We start from the raw sequence: 13,338 nt of genomic DNA, 5'->3' as shown, positions 1-13,338 counted from the left end.
CCTGTGTTTTATTGGCTATGTAAAGGAATTTGACTGTGTGGATCATAACAAATTATGGATTACATTGTGAAGAATGGGAATTCCAGAATACTTAATTGTGCTCGTGTGGAACCTGTACATAAACCAAGAGGCAGTTGTTTGAACAGAACGAGGAGGTACTGTGTGTTTTAAAATCAGGGAAGGTGTGTGTCAGGGTTATATCCTTTCATCATACTTATTCAATCTGTAAACTGGACTATATGAAGAAGGATGTGGTATCATGATTGGTGGAAGATTCATTAACAACCTGTGTTATGTAGATGACACAACCTTACTTACTGAAAGTGCAGAGGACTTGAAGCACTTACTGACGATCAAAGATCACAGCCTTCAGTATGGATTATACCTCAACATAAAGGAAACAAAAATCCTCAGAACTGGACCAATAAGCAAAATCATGATAAATGCAGAAAAGATTGAAGTTGTCAAGGTTTTCATTTTACTTGGATCCACAATCAACACTCATAGAAGCAACAGTCAAGAAATCAAATGATGCATTGACCTGGGTAAATCTGCTGTGAAAGACCTCTTTAAAGTGTTAAAAAGCAAAGATGTCACTTTAAGGACCAAGGTGTGTCTGACCCATGCCATGGTGTTTTCAATCACTTCATATGCATGTGAAAGCCAGACAGTGAATAAGGAAGACCTAGGGAGAATTGATGTCTTTGAATTATGGTGTTGGTGAAGAATATTGAATATACCATGGACTGCCAGAAGAACAAACAAATCTGTCTTGGAAGAAGTACAGCCAGAACGCTCCTTGGCGGCAAGAATGGCAAGACTATGTATCACATACTTTAGACATGTTATCAGGAGGGACCAGTTCCTGGAGAAGGACATCACCCTTGGTAAAATGGAGGGTTAGTGAAAGAGGAAGACCCTCAATGAGATAGATTGACACAGTTGTTGCAACAATGGGCTCAAGCACAACCATTGTGAGGATGACGAAGGACCTAACATTGTTTTATTGTGTTATACCTAGGGTTGGTATGAGTTGGATATGACTCTATGGCACCTAACAACAATAACAACCATGTTTAATTTGACTAAAGAGTGCCAGATTGCTCTTCAGAATAGCAGCCCTTGTCTACCTTCCCACCAGCAGTGTTTCCTATATACCTTCCACAAACGCCCAGTGTCGCAAGAACACCCACTCATTTCCTTACCATAACTTACTTAAACCAGCTTCTAATTTTGCCCATTTTATAGCTATAATATAAAACTTGGTTGTTTTAATTTGTATTTTTCTGATTATGATTAAAGAATGTAATTTCTGATATGCTTTTTTTTTTTTTTTTTATAGGCCTTTGAGATTTCTAGGTCTGTAAATTGTCTGTTTATATACTTTGCCCATTTCTGCATTAGGGTTGGTGTCTTTCTCTAGTTGAATTGAGAACTTTTGTTTAGGTCAAACTGTGTGTATATTAGCAAAAGAAAAAAGGATAAAATGTATATGTCTTCCTTATAGCTTCCCACTCAAGATCTTTGTAACTTTACCATTCATTAAGCACATGAAGATAATATTTAAAGATTTGTTAAAAGTTACAAGAACATTAGAGTTAACTTGATTTATTAAGAAATCACAGATTACATCCTTTTTTTTTGACAACATTTACTTGTAGACAACATGGCAAAATAAATGTGAATATAGTTATGAAGATTTTCTTTGCTAGGACATGAACTTCCAATTATCAGAAGGTAAACAGAAAAAAAAAATTGGCATATAATACCACCTCATCATAACGAATAGTTAATTAGATTGCCCCGCTGTAATGGAAATGTCGGTGGGTGCTCCTTTTTCCAAGCATTCTCACTGAAATTAGATCACTTAAGCTTGTCTTTTGTGTCCAGTCCCCCATATATACATATTCCTTCTAAGATCTGCCCTGTAAGCTTAGGAATAACTGGGAAAATATCTCCCTGGACCAAGAATATAGCGTTAATTAAGGTTGCCTGATCTTGGGAAAATGACTCAAATTCTTTTGGCCTCAGTTCAGTTTCTCAGTTTTCAATCAATAAAGGAAGAAATTAGGTTATATTATGGTTACAACTCTTAGTCCAAAAATAAAAAAATAAAATAAAATAAAAATCAAAACTCCCACAAAACTCTTTAAACTACTTCCAAGTTTATAAGTGGATTACCAACAGAAGTTTTGCACAAGGATTTTTCAAGGCAAGGATGGAACCAATCATGAGGAAATATTCAAAGAAAATGAAAATTATTTGTAAAAAGTAGCAGATATAATGGCTAATGAATATATCAATGTGATATCTGCCCCATAGGGTTTCCAATGAGCACCTGATGGATTTGAACTGTCGACCTGTAAGCTGTAGTGCTGAACCACTACTCCACCAGAGTTACCTAAGACCTCTGATATATATACTATAATGGACTTTTGAGCCTGTATTTTTTTTTTTTAACTTCTTCAGAATTATAAAGCCCATTGTATATGAATGGAAATTCTTTACCCTCTGAAGATATTCTTAGACCTCTTATACACAATTACAACAACTTTTTAGCATACACTAGACTTTCCCAAAGTGTGTTTGGTAGGAAGTTGATCAGTTTTACTTGAAAGACGGTCCCATGGTTAAACATATTATTAACAAATAATTGGTTTAACAAATATTTTATTTTCTACCATGTGCCAGCGATTGTTTAGGCTGAAAGGATATTCCGGTCAACAAAATAAACAAAATTACTGCCCTCGTGGGGTTTGTATTCTAGCGTAGGAAAACAGAATTTTTAAAAAGTTTAAATTGTGATGAGTAATATATAGAGGAAATAAAATAGACACCGTAGTGAGAAATAACTGGGAAAAATCAACTCTCAGGAGGAAATTCAGAAAGACGATATTTGAAAAGGATCTAACTTTTCAGGTAGAGGGAATTTCAAGCACAAAGACCCTGACGTAGGAAAGGGCTCCACATGGAAAAGGTAGACAGTAGTGTGTAGTGGACAAAAGAATGACCAGCAAAGAGGAGGGTGGTGCTTGATAAGGTTGGAGGGCAAGTACAGGGCCAGAGGGGATAAGGTCTTTAAACCATCACATGAAGATTGAATTTTAAGAACATTAAACCCATTGCTATGCTTTAGGAATGAGCAAGGGATATATTTATGTTTTAAAAACTCATCTGGCTGTTTTGTAGGAATGGTGGTAAGACATTGATTGTGGAAATGAGAGACCAGTTAGGAGGATACTGCAGTATTCCCATGAGAAAGGATGGTGCCAAAAAGCTATAGCAGTAGCTATAGAAGGAGGATGACAAATATTCTTTTGAGGTGAAACTCTTAGAAGTTGCAGAAAGATTAGATATAGGTAGTGAGGGGGAAAGGGAGGAATCAAGGATGATTCCTACATAAAACCTCAATCCCCGCCCCCTCCCCGCCCTGCAGAATTTTCTAGAGCCTTTAATATGTTAATGTCCTTGAGACTCTCCAGGAGATGTCTACACAGTACCTTTTAACTTGTTGGTTCATGGTATCCTTGATAACTCTTTTTTACTTTTTTAAACCATGAACATTGTTTATGATTGCATTTTTAGCTTGCACGTGAACCTATTGATGCTTTGATAGTTAAAATATTTAGTGGAAAAGTATCAATTTAAAGGAAACAACAACAGAGTTTATTTCCTTCCTTTTTTTATTCATACACTTAACTATCTATCTGCATATTCAACACCTATCTACTAAACACTTATTATATTCCAAGCATAGTGAGATCAACTAGGTAAATCAGATAGAATCCTTCCCTTCAAGGCAGTTGTAGTTTTGTGGTAGAAATACACATACCACTGATTTAAAAGGAGGAATCTAGGATGGACAGGTCAAATAGAAGTGGAGTTATTAACAGGTGAGTGAAAATAGTTTGCAAAAGAATTTTGGGAGAGAAATAAATAAATCTGTAGTAATGTAAGGGAAGATCTTAGAACTGCAGTTTCTCAAGAAGAAGGAAGCTGAGACACAAATATGGAAGAGTTGGTGTAGGCCATGTCAGATTGTCCTATAAGGTACTGAAAGAATTTGACATGAGGTAATCATGGGTGGAACAAATGCTATGCATATTGGGAAAGGGTTAGAAGTGCGACCCTGACCAAGCTAAGTCAGTTAACACAGGTTAACTCATATCCTCCATAGCAAAGTCCGTGTGAATAGACATGCACTAGAAGTCAATGGTAATTTCAACAAAATACCCTGAATGGTAAAATGTACCTATAAAGAACAGAGGAGAGCCACTATAATCAGATTTCCATGGCTATTTCTTGAGGTCTTGGGGTTAGAGATTATAGTACTCCACAAGGATTTCTTGAAATTCTAAAAAAACCATATTGGACATGTGATTACCAGTGCTAGACATGGCTAATTTAATTCTGAAGAGACATTATGGCCTTCTCTTTAACTTTAAGCATTAGTTATGCTGTATTAATAGTTTGGGAAATGAGCCTTACTTTTCTTTAGTATTTTTATAAATTCAGAATAATTTGGGTTGTGAATAGAAGACTGTTTATCTAGTAATGAGTTATGAAAGAAGTGCTGAAGTTAACTTGGGAAGTACTCATTAAGAAATGGTGGGATACTGTTCAGATACGCTGTAAAAAGATGTATCATGCTTATGGAATTTTCCCTTTTCTTCAGTAATAAGCTCTCCTTGTGATACTTCACAGCCACTGTGTTTGCAAATAGCAGAGGTGAGATCAGCCTATTGGGCTGTCCAGATGAGTGATTTGCTCACGTTTGATAAGAGGGCAGAGTTATATACCAATAAATTAACTCAGGCTCTCTCAAGCCACGACTGCCTCTGAACTGTGGATTGCACTTACATGCTATTAGCAGTCACATATTACACTTCTAGGGAAAGAAAAATAAATCTGTCCAATTAGCAAATCCTATTCACACCATAAATTCCTCTTTATTTGTAAGAGTTTGGAGCATGAACACGGCGTTCACAAAGTGAGGGCATTTTATAGATTCTAAAATAAAAATAAAAAGTGACTAGGGAAATAAGAACAGTACAAGCCTAATGTTTATGTAACACAATTAAATCAGAAAAGTTGTTGCATTTACAACCTAGAAGACATGGTTCTTTTCAGGGGAGTTAAAATGGACTAAAACACACAGAAAAGTTACTTGAAATCTTTCTAAATTCATATTTCATGCCATGTTACAACATATTATATTTTGAAAATTAATGGCATTTTTTAAAATGAATCAAAGGGTGATTTGTGAATGCCAGAAGATCATTTTACTAAAATGAAAGTGTTGCAAGGTGTGAGAAATTGTATTCAGATATGTGTCTGATATCTTTCATTCGACCCTCCTGATCCACTTTCCACCATATACCACCTTGCTATTGGCAGAAGGCTAATGTGTATGGACTATAATAATGATCCCCCTTGCCCTCTGCCCTCTGGTTAGCCAATGAGTGGTGGTGTGGGGGGAGGCGGCTTTTTCAAGAGACTGGATAAAGAAGGAGAGCATTATGTTTGGAAAACTGCTTTCACAGTTTATTGTCTCATTTTAGTCTTGCAACACTCCTCTCCATTTAACAGACGGAACAATTGAATAACAAATAAGTCATGTATTTTAACCTTGCCTAATGTCACAAAAGTAGTCATTGGCAGACTTAGGACTTGAATTTAGGTATTCTGACTCAAAATTTCATAGTTTTCCACTGTGCTGCATATGAATGAAAAAAAAATCTCTATTAAGAGAAACAGGACAGAACGGAAAGAGAGAGAGAGAGAGAGAAACAGGACAAACACACATATCTAGTCTTCTAAGTAGGGTGGCCAAATGCCAAGGCAAAATTAGAGATAAAATGTGTTCACATTTAGGAAATGCAGATAGTACTTCTGGTGAAGGGACTAGAGCAGCCTTCTTGGTAGTAGTGAAAATCTAGTTTAACCAATGTAAACACATAGAAAAGATAGGGGGCACTCAGATCACAGAAGACTTTGGAATGCTAGGCAAAGGAATTTGAAATTTATCCCTAAGCCATTTGTATCTTCTAAAAGTATTTGAACAAGATTGTGAGTGACATCAGTGAGTAATGAGTTGAGGTTTATGAAAATTAAGTTGGCAGTTTTTTTTTTTTTTTTTAAATATAGAATAGGTTGGAGGTTAAAAAAAAGAAATCAGGAAGATCAGTTAGAAAACTTGTTAAGTGAGAAGCAATAAAGATTAGAAATAAGGTAGTAGCAAAGGGAATGAATAAGGAAAACACTTGTAGGGATAGAAATGAAAGCTCTCAATGACAAGCTAGGTTTTAGAAAATAGGTAAAGAAGTTAAGGATGCCTGAAGTTTTGACCTTGAGCTAATGGCAAGATAGTGTTTCCAAGAGCAGAAATGGAAGACTTAGAGTAATTTGCTTGAGGGAGAAGAAGACAGGAAATATTATAAGCTTAGTTCTGGAAATGTTGATTTTCACACTGTATGACTTAGACTAGGTGGTTGGAAATTTGGAAGCAAAGCTCAAAAGTCAAGTTAGGTTGGAGCCATCTCTAAGGTTACTGAGTGGATGTCCTGTTTCCACTTACAGAACCTGGGTGAACTAGGAGAGGGGTGAGTGTGACCCAAGGGGGAGCAATGCCAAGCTAGAGTATTCTTAGAGGTCAAGTTGAAATGGGTGTTTACATAAAGCTGTTCTAGCAATGTAGTCAAGGTTGTATCTTAGAATGTAGTGCTTAGAGACACGTCCAGTGACAAAATAGAAAATAGAAGATTGGGAGCCAAGGGGGAGAGAAAAAGATGCATTGTGCTATGGAAAAAAAAAAAAAAAGTTTGGAAGAGCTACTTAGTAATATACCATAAATAATGAATACTGAAGTTTTCCTTTTATGTTGCATCTGAAGAGTATTGTAGAGAATGGGTGGTTGCTTAAACAACCTTAGTGATTGAGGGTGATAATGTAAGAAATGGATGGAGAACAAAAGTTTGGAGGATGACTGTTTGAGTGTGGGGTGCAGTGGAAGAGGAGAAATTAAACAAATTAGAAAAGGAATAAACTAAGAGGCAGGTATAACTGTGGAAATAAAGTGTTTCAGGATAAAGAAATAATCAAGTTCCCATGTTGCAGAAATGCCTAAGATGAAGATAACTTGAGGAAAGCTCATTAGACTGAACATTTACGAAACTGAAAATTTTTGAGAATGGATTTTAACTAGCCTGTGGGACTGGAAGCCAGAGATAGAGAGCTGAGGCAGCATAATATAGTGTAAAGGGCATGGGCTTTAAAGTGTGACAGAGCTGAACTGGAATCCCAGTTCTGTCATTTACCAGCTGTATTAATTTGACCAAGTTACTTAAGAATATCCTTAGCTTCTTAAGCAGTAAGAAATAATATTTCCCAGTTGTATGATTCTTATAAGGATTAGATGAGGCAGCAAAATATTGTTTGGTAGAGTGCCTAGAACATAGCAAACTCTTAACTAAATCCACTCCTTTAAGAAAAAAATTATGTGGGAAGGAAGTAGAAAAAAATTAAAATATAATAATCTTTTGAAAATTTTGGTTGGGAAAGGACCTGGGAAATTTGTAGAGAAGATTCTTTAGGATAGTGGGAACTGACTATGTTTGCTGATAGAGAAGAGCCAAGACAAGTTAAAGTGAAGAGTCAAAAATGAAGAAAGGCAACTGATAGGTAAAGAGTCTGGATGACAACAGAGTTTAGGATCTATCTCATAGGAGGAAGATTTAGTCTTAGAAAAGAACAGACAGTTCTTTGGAGACTAGTTGGAAGGAGAAGAAAATAAATAAATACATTTCTAATTGCAGAGGAAGGAAGCTGTAGAAACTCATTTTGAAAGCCATTTACTGAGTGAAGGAATGGTAAAGTAGAGCTTAACTAAATTGGGAAAATTTGGGAGAACACCAAGAAGGAAATAGGAATCCATAGAGACGAATAAATTGATTGCTTATCAAAAGTGACAGACCAGTGACTGAAGCAGAGTTATGATAGATTTCACTAGAATTTAAGAGGAGGTAGACTGGAAAACCATTCTATAGGAGTAGTAGTAAATCCTTAGAAGCCGCTGAAATTATCCAAGGGAAAGGTCCAGAATCTAAGAGGTGTGCCATAATATGTGCAGACTGATGAGTTGTTGTTAGGTGTTGTTCAGTCAGTTCTGACTCTTAGAGACTCTATGCACAATAGAACACTGTCTGGTCCTGAACCATCCTCACAATTGCTGCCATGCTTAAGCCCATTGTTGCAGCCCCTGTATCACTCCATGTCACTGAGGGGCTTCTCTTTTTCACTGACCCTCTACTAAGCATGATGTTCTTCTCCAGGGACTGATCCCTCTGACAACATGTCCAAATTATGTGAGACGAAGTCTCATCATCCTGACTTCTAAGGAGCATTCTGGCTGTACTTTCTGATGAAAGGGTGATATAAGTCAATAACAGATATAATATTATACTAAGACAGGAAACAGAGGGCCCCCCATATCTGCAACCAAAGTAACAAGAAATGGGCCAGGGCGCAGAAACAAAGCCATTCCCCAGAACAATGGGGCAGGGTATCAGAAAATAGCCCACAAACTTCTTTAAAGTTGTCTTTCAGAAGCAGCTGGAGAAAACCAGCCCCAGGGAAATGCGCAGAACATCCACCTGTGACCAGTGTGTGACCTTCCACCAGGGGCAGTGAGGGACTGCAGCAGCAGCCAGGGAGCTGAACCCCGGGAGTGGAGTTTGCACAGGCACAACACCCCATAATAAGTCCTGCTATGAATCCCAGAGGCCTTTGGGACAGGAGGCATCTTAGAAAGCTGCTGTGCACGCACCGTAGTTAATATAACCCCACCTATGCCTGTGAATAAACATGAATCTTTTCCTGCCCAAGAACTTTTAAAAACACCGGCAGGTCTTTTGTTCCATGAGACACAGGTAAGCGTTGCTCTAGGCCCTCCTGTCTCCATTTGCAAGCCTCTTCAATAAAACTTTGCTTGTGTGGAAAATTCTGCATGCCTTACCTGCTCATTCTTGACCAGTGAGAAGAACCTTTTTCTAGTAACAATATGTGATATAATATAATATAAAAAATATAAGTCTATAACATGGCTAATAACTGGCTGAGTGATAGTAACTTGGAAGTACTTTTTATACTGACTCACTAATTAAAATTTAGTTAACAGTGGGGAGGGGCCTTCATAAACTTTGGAAAGTCTGAAGAGACCAACAGAACTCTGTTTTTCTTATTATCCTCAGAACTGGGTGATATGTAGAAAGGAATAGTCAGATCTTGTACACTGTGATGAAGGTTCAAACAAGGAAAGGTGAAACCTGTTTAATCTTAAGGCAATTATGAGGCTAGGACTCACCTTGACTCCTCAGGGACTTCTGTTTGAATAGAACATGTTACCAACAAAACAAAACCAAACCCTTTGCCATCAAGTTGGTTCCAACCCATTGTGACCCTATAGAACAAAGTAGAACTGCCCCAAAGTGTTTCTGAGGAGTGGATGATGGATTCGAACTGCTCACCTTTTGGTTAACAGCTGACTAACTAACTTAACTACTGCACCACCAGGGCTCCAGAACATGTTATGGTCATTCAAATAGCCCTCTGCACCAGCCCACAAGGGGAATCCTGGAAAATCTTTGACAAGAATCTTGTAAACTTAAATATTGACTTTTGATGAACTTGATTTCCTTAAACTTATTGGAGAAGAAATCTCTCTTCATAAAAAACAAAGATTTTCATCAGAGCAGGAATATGCCTTGGAATGAGGGGTCACAACCTCAACACTGTGAATCTGCAGTGGAATACACAGTTACTAAGGGTACACAGGCGCCTTAGTCATCTAATGCTGCTATAACAGAAATACCACAAGTGGATGGCTTTAACAAAGAGAAATTTATTTTCTCACAGTCTAGTAGGCTAGAAGTCCAAATTCAAGGCATCAGCTTCAGGGGAAGGCTTTCTCTCTCTGTTGGCTCTGGAGGAAGGTCTTTCTCATCAGTCTTCCCCTGGACTAGGAGCTTCTCTGAGGGTCCAAAGGACACGCTCTGCTCTCAGTGCTTCTTTCTTGGTGGTATGAGGTCCCTACTCTCTGCTTACTTCCCTTTCCTTTTATCTCTTGTAAGATAAAAGGTGGGGCAGGCCACATTCCAGGGAAACTCCCTTTACATTGGATCAGGGATGTGAACTTAATAAGGGTGTTGCAATCCCACCCTAATCCTCTTTAATATAACATTACAATCTCAATAGACAATACCGGGAATCATGGCCTAACCAAGTTGACGCACATTTTGGGGGAACACAATTCAATCCATGACAACTAAGTATTGAAGTTTTATAAAATCTTGGTAGGTCAGTTAAACTTACCACGCCTTATATCTTTGTAATCTATGTTCACTCATTTATTTATTGAATACTGATTATAAGACAGGCAATAATGTTCTGGGTACCGGGGATAGGAAGGTCTCCATTCCAATGTAGCATACATTCCAGCTGGGAGTGAGAGTGGGGTTGGGGAGAACACTAGAATATTCAAAAAAGCTTATCGTTCTGGTATACCACACTGACTTCTCAGGATGTGAAACATTTTGTGTGTACTGTGTATATGACTTGGCGTGTGTGTGTATGCAGGTACATTCATAGTATGAATTGAAGTGTAGATGTGTGTGTGCATGCGTGTGTGCGTATGTGCTTATGTGCAGGTAGGCATGATAAAGGTGACGGGTGAAGGTTGTAACTGTTGATTTTCCTGACTATGCCAGTCTCCACATAAAGAAATAATTACAAAATAATATCGTGGTGAGGATAGTTGTGGTACAGCATGGCACAAATTAATGAAATAGTTTTTTTTTTTTTTAATATTGCTTCAAGGGTTTATTTTGTTCACTGCCTATCAAAGGAAAAAAAGATGATACTATTAATATCAAGGTAATCGTGGTGAGCTAGACACTGTCTTATGCTAATGGTGGTAGTAAAAGATTTTTCTGAAAAGGAATTTGGCAATATGCATAAGGGCATTAATATGGTCATATTCTTTCAACATGCAATTTTAGGGAAACTGTGGGCAAATCTTTACACACAAAGATGTTCATGATAGCATAATTAATAACAGAAGTAAAATACTAAAAACTTAAATTATAGATGAATACAGAGATGGTTGTCTTGTTACACTGCATCTATAAATAATTATGTAAATCATGTAAATAATTAAAATTTTGTGTTCAAGGAGTTTTTAATGACATAGGAAATGTTTACGGCATATGATGTTAAAAAAATCAAATTTTCATATGCTGCATGTTCTTAATATTTAAAACAATTTCACAAAATTGGACGGAAAGAAATAAAAAATGCTTTATGCTTTAACCATTCTCTACAATTTGTGCATGCAACTTCTACATTAAGAAATATCGATAAATATTATCTGAAAAATCCTGGGTTAGAGTCAGAGCTCAATGCCTCTGTAATTGTCCCATAAACCATTGACTCATTCTGGAATCACCTTGAAAATCAACACTTATACGTATAACCATGATATCAACCAAAATTTTTGCTGAAGAATTTATCTAATGGCTATATTTTAGTGAGATGAGAGCAATTTTCTTTGCTGCTTTTTCTTTAGAAAATTTTTTCTTACCTTTTTACATGACAGAAGAATGCCTGCCCTTGGCCAGTGCACACTGAATCCAGTGAAGTAGCAGGGATGGCCTTCATTGGGCAATGGTTTGGTGGAAGGCAATTTTAATTAATAGAAGGCAAATGCATGTTATATTTAGATAGGAAATATTTTTAAAATGTTGTCCTGGGACCTCCTTCAAAGTCATCTCTGATACTTTAAAAATGTAGATGTCCAGACCTACTAATTCAGAACTTTAGGGTAAGCCCCAAAATTTGTGTTTTTAATACAAAAAAACCAGTTGCCATCAAGCCAATCCTGATTCCTGGCAACTCCATGAGTGTCAGAGAAGAACCTGGCTCCTGAGAGTTTTCAACAACTGATTTTTCAGAAGTAGATTGCTAGACCTTTCTTCTGAGCCACCTACGGGTAGACGTGAACGGCCAACCTTTCAGGTTAGTAGCTAAGTGCTTAATGGTTTGCACCTCTCAGGAACTACCCAGGAAATTCTCCTGAGATTCTCCAAGAACCACCAGGTAGAGCAAGATAGGATTGAGGTTTAGAAATTCTTGCAGAGGAATTTGTCTGCCCCAACCTTTTGTCAATGGCATGAACCAAAATACAAAGACCTTTGCTTCATACATAGACCACAACTGGGGTATAGGTCTTATCTACTGCTCTATTATAATCTTATTAGAGAGATGTTTATATTTGGAATTCATTGAAAGAACAGATACAAGTGGTCAGTAACACTGCTGGGAATAGTGGTAGGTTGACTGTAGAGGCGGCTTGTCTTGCCTAGAAAACAACAGTCCACCCATTCCATTTCCATTGGGGTATCCTGTAGTTTGACTTCTCATCTGTCATTGTACAGCAGAGTTCACAATGGTTAATGGAATAGGTCACCATGGAGAGGTATGATATCATGGTGGTTAAGAGCATGACTGCTAAAGTCAGACACACCTGTCATTATTCATAGATGAGTTAAACATCTGGCAAACTTGGCTTCTCCTTATGTAAAGTGGGGATAATACTAGAAGAAGCCTAATAATGAGAAATTGTTTGCAAAGCATTTAGCATAGGGTCTAGCACTATAAGCACAAATTTGTGCTTTTAGTGATAATTTCATGAGAGCTAGACCCTGGTGGCGTAGTGGTTAAGTCCTACAGAGGCTAATGAAAGTGTTGGCAGTTTGAATCCACCAGGTGCTCCTTGGAAACTCTATGGGGCAGTTCTACCCTGTCCTATAGGGTCGCTGTGAGTCAGAATCGACTCGACAGCACTGGGTTAGACTGTATGTGCTTGGGAGGTTAGGCTTTTCTGGTTTGACTTTTGGAAGACCATGCTAGTTAACAGACAATCCTAGGGATTTGGATCAATTCTAAAATCTTTGGGTGGGTTGGGGGGGAGTGATGGGAGTGGAAGGGAAGGGGTAGCAGTGGAGCCAAGTTTATTAATAATCCTTCACCTGAGCCTTATTTTTAGGTATCTGCTGATTTCACAGAACATCCAAACCTAATGTTACTTGTTGAAATTCACACTTTGGGGTTTGGTCTAGTACTGAATTATGTGGGGGTATCATTCAGGCATGGCCTTCGTTTGTATACCTTCTCCAGTTCCTAGGCTGTTCAAAGTTAATTCCTATGCACATAAAACATACACATACACACACACACATACACACACACACAAATGCACAAAACAATACCTAGCCTTAACTTCGG

The sequence above is a fragment of the Elephas maximus genome, chromosome 4, assembly GCF_024166365.1.
Source record: "Elephas maximus indicus isolate mEleMax1 chromosome 4, mEleMax1 primary haplotype, whole genome shotgun sequence".
Classification (NCBI taxonomy): Eukaryota; Metazoa; Chordata; class Mammalia; order Proboscidea; family Elephantidae; genus Elephas; species Elephas maximus.
Note: the sequence above shows the minus strand (reverse complement) of the source record.